Raw genomic sequence first — 4,184 nt, 5'->3', positions numbered from 1 at the left:
GGGAGAGCGACGATCAAACTCCAAGGACAGAGATCGATCTACAAACACAGCCACATGAAAAATCATCAAAAAATAAACAAAAAACGAAAAAAAAGAGAAGATGCACATGTGGTTGAAGTACTAACCAACACACGAGTCGTCGAAAGGATCATCTAGCGAAAGTCGCCTGCTGAAGTGGCTCACCTCTTCTTAATTGTGACCAGTCGATGGCCGATAGTAAAACGAGCAGCCCCGAGCGTCCTGGGGGCTAATAAAAGTAGGTACAAATATCCCCAAGCCTATAAGAAACGAAAAAAATAAGAAAAAAAAAATAAAAATGGCGATTAAAACAAAATCTAAGGATAAGTACATACCTTAAGGATACGACCATGCCACGTGAGGGAGATCCGAGGCACCTCCGTAGCTGCCGCGGAATCCATCACACGGGTCGCCTTGCCCGTAGCTGTAAGCATACGAACATACGACACCTCCACCTAACACTATTTACCTACCTTCCCCAAATCATTGAGGCAAATAAGTAACCCAATGGCGAAACGCTCTCCTTGATCACTCAAGATAGTGATGGAAAGAACGTGAGCAATGTATACCCGAGCCAGCTACTCAGGTGTACACTGCCGATCTACCTCGTCAGCCGACAACTCATCGGCAAGAACTAAGTATGGACAAGACTGCGTATACATGTGAAGGGCCTCAATCCACAAAGGAAAGCCAACGACGCAGGCTGACTCGATAAAACCCGAAGAGCCAGTTGGGAGCTAATCCCCGAAAGTTCCACAATCTCCTTTACCACCTCGGGAAACTCTTAAAACGACCTCGCATGTCACTAGAGCTGTATAGACACATGATAGGCTCACTCTAAAAAAAGAAGGGCACAAAAAAGAGTAAAAATGTGGTAATAACTTGTTTCGAAGAAAAAGAAAAAAAACGGAGGCGCAAAGAACGCACAATGCTCGCCAACCCCTGATCGAGACGTGACGGTTTGGGTCCCACTTAAGGATCCTAGGGTCCTAGTTGGGAGGAGCCTCCCAAACAACAACCTCCTGGCGACGACGATCAGCTCCAACACATCGCTCCTAAACCTCCTCACGAGGACAGATTACCCTCTTTCAAGGGCTAACAGCTTTGTCAGGCATGGGATATCCTAAAACCTCCTCAGCGTCGACAAATGGAAGCGAATCCATACTATGAATGGATAAAGTTTCAATAATAGTTTATTTTTTTCTAAACTAAGCTAATATACATGTTTTGGACCCATTCTGGCAGCATAAAGGCTACCGAAAGGGAAAAACACAAATTTCGAATGCCACCCATACTAGGGGCTACGATACCTGTAGTTAAACTCAGTAAATGGGGGCTTCTAACACCCATAAAATCCATCCTATACCAGTTTCAACTAAGTATTCAAGGTATTAAGTTCCAAAATCTCAAAGAATCAACTATACCTAGGCGAATAATAATAACAATAATGTAATTATCGTCTACCAAACAATCTTGAAGTTCCAACGTGGCAATTTTCGTATACACTTCGCGCCAATTTTCGGATTCAAAATTTTCAAAAAATTACTTATGAAGATATAATTAGTTCTTATACTATAATTATTTCATAATCAACAAGTATAGCTAAAATGAGCAAGCAAAATAACAAGAAACAAACCAAATTCGAAGAAAAGTGAAAAAAACGTACTCAAACGAAGAAATGCTCATACAAGGTCCAATACTTAACCATTTTTCATGAAATTTGTTTCAAAACACTCTTTAAACATAGAAAAATAACATAGAACAAACAATTTCAAGAATAATGGCTTGAATTGAAAACCCCCAAATTCGAAAATTAGTGTTTAATGATTCGAAAAACACCCAAATTTCGCGAAGAAAAAACGAGTTTAAACAAAAAACTTACATTGGATTGTGGCAAAGATGAATTAAGGGTGAGATTTACTTCCTATAGCTTCGAAAATCACAAAAAACGAGCTTCTTAAGGAGAGAGAGAGGAACGAAAATGGCAAAGGAAGAAGAAAAAAGTGCAAAATTAAAATCGCGCTTAGCGATTTCTTTTTGCTGACTAAAATGTCGCGCACAACTGAAAAAGTTGTGCGTGACAGACCAGCGCAACTCAAAACGATGCGCGCGGCTGGCCAGCGCAATCCACTAAGTTGCGCATGGATACTGGTCAATAAAATGAGTGGTATCCAAAATTTGACCCGTCTGATTATTTTTAACGGTTTTTTGCTCGTTATTAGACGTAATGGCGCGCAAATTATCAAAATCTTTTAAAATTTCTTTGCATTTTGTAGTTTTCTTTCTTCTTTGATAGTTTTTTGTATCATTCTGCATGTACACCGTGCTTTGTGCCTTCCCTAAGCATACATTATGAACGTTTTTTGTAATAGTGTCTTAAGACGTTCCGTAGTGGTGCTTTACGTAAAAGCTCCCATAGACAGGTTTGTCTATTTACTGTACTGACGTTGTAAATGTCCATATTTTCTTCTTTTTTCAAGTTCACAGCAAAAAGGAAGGTGTCATCATGCAGCGTAAAAATGCAAGACGTTATCATACAGCGTAAAATTGTATGGCGTAGGTGTTACATAAAATTTCACTTCTTCCCCAGCTTTGCGAGATATACCTCTCGGAACTAAAAGGTAGATAATTACTTTTCTTTAGGCGTTAGCTCACAAGTTGACAGGCACCCCGAACCATTCGGGATCGGGATCGGACAATTCTTGATTGGAAGCAAATATGGTAGTTAGTGCGCTTACTAGCTTACCAGATAGTTAGGGTGTCGTCCACCCCCTGTATAAAGAGCAATGAGACGATGTCGCAACTATGTATTCATGTGCCCCCAGTCTTGAGAAACTTGTACTCATCTTGTGGACAAAAGAGAGTTGTCAATTTTCTTCTTTCTCACTGGATTTGGATATATGCCTCCAGTCTTGAGACATGTATTTCTATCTTGTGGACATCAAGTTTTGCGTTTTGACAAGCGAATTGTCAAGAACTCTATTTCGGCTGCGAAAGCGAAAATGTTTAGGCTGCGAAAGCCAAAAGGCAGCAAAAGCCGAAAGGCTACGAAAGCCGAAACATTCTTTTTATCATCTTTTCAAATTGTTAATATCAGGCTAAAGTGTCAATGACGTATCGAGGGACTTTAGACCAACGATGACATGATTGGGAGGACATCATCCCCTTTTAATCCTTTTTTAAACCGATCTTTTCTCATGACATGACATCACCCAGAACACCTTTACTTGTAAAAGTGTTCTACAAATGCAAAGGATCAATTTAGATTCTTTAGCGCGTTAAGGCTAGAAAATACATTTTTTAGCCTTAATAACTACTTTTTTCAAAGACTTAACTAATCAAGGATCGTTTTGACATCCTTAACATTTCTGAAAGATTCTCTACTCTTTGAGAACTTTGCAGAATAAGTCTCGGATTTATTTCCTTGACTACTTTGATCTTCGTCGACATATTCTAGACTCGATCATAGTGGGGGCTAACTGTAGACATCTACTTTTGGTCTCCAGTCCCGACAGGAAGTGCAATGATGATAAATAAATCCATCTTAGCGTTGGATCAAAGTGAGGAATGCTTATGGATGATTAGCTAAACCGCAAAGACACAAAAAGACTAGCCTAACCCAAAAGAAATACAAAACAAGGTCCAATTAACTAAACCTAATCATAATTAGGCTTAAGCCCGTGCTTTGGACCCAATAATGACGGATTTAGAGGTGCCTAGGTTAAACTTAATGCTGCCACAGAAAAATCCGTGCGCATCACAATGAGCCTTGCAATAATGGCGAATTAGTTGCGCGCAATACCCAGCGCAACTTCTAGAGATGCGCTCGCGGGAGATTCCGAATTTCATAAAAATATAAAATCAAATCTTACCATAAAGCCGCGCACAAGAAATTCTGTTGCGCAGCCCAAAGCAGTGCAACTAAATCACTTGTGCTGGGATGCCGTGCGCAACTCATCTAAATGTGTGCAACCCCTGCTGCGGAAGATTGCTTAAAACCCTAATTGCACCCATTCCCTATAAATAGAGGCTTAATACGAGGCTTAAACACATAGAAATTAGCCTAAAATCCTGGCAGAAACACTTCTGAACTTGTGATACCAAACCCTCGGGAGAGTTACAACACGAAGATTGATCCGGAGTGAGCTGTACCTGGAAAACAAACG

Source organism: Chenopodium quinoa, unplaced genomic scaffold (genome assembly GCF_001683475.1).
Source record: "Chenopodium quinoa cultivar QQ74 unplaced genomic scaffold, ASM168347v1, whole genome shotgun sequence".
NCBI lineage: Eukaryota > Viridiplantae > Streptophyta > Magnoliopsida > Caryophyllales > Amaranthaceae > Chenopodium > Chenopodium quinoa.
The sequence above is the reverse complement of the archived record's forward strand: the minus strand, read 5'-3'. Positions refer to the sequence as shown.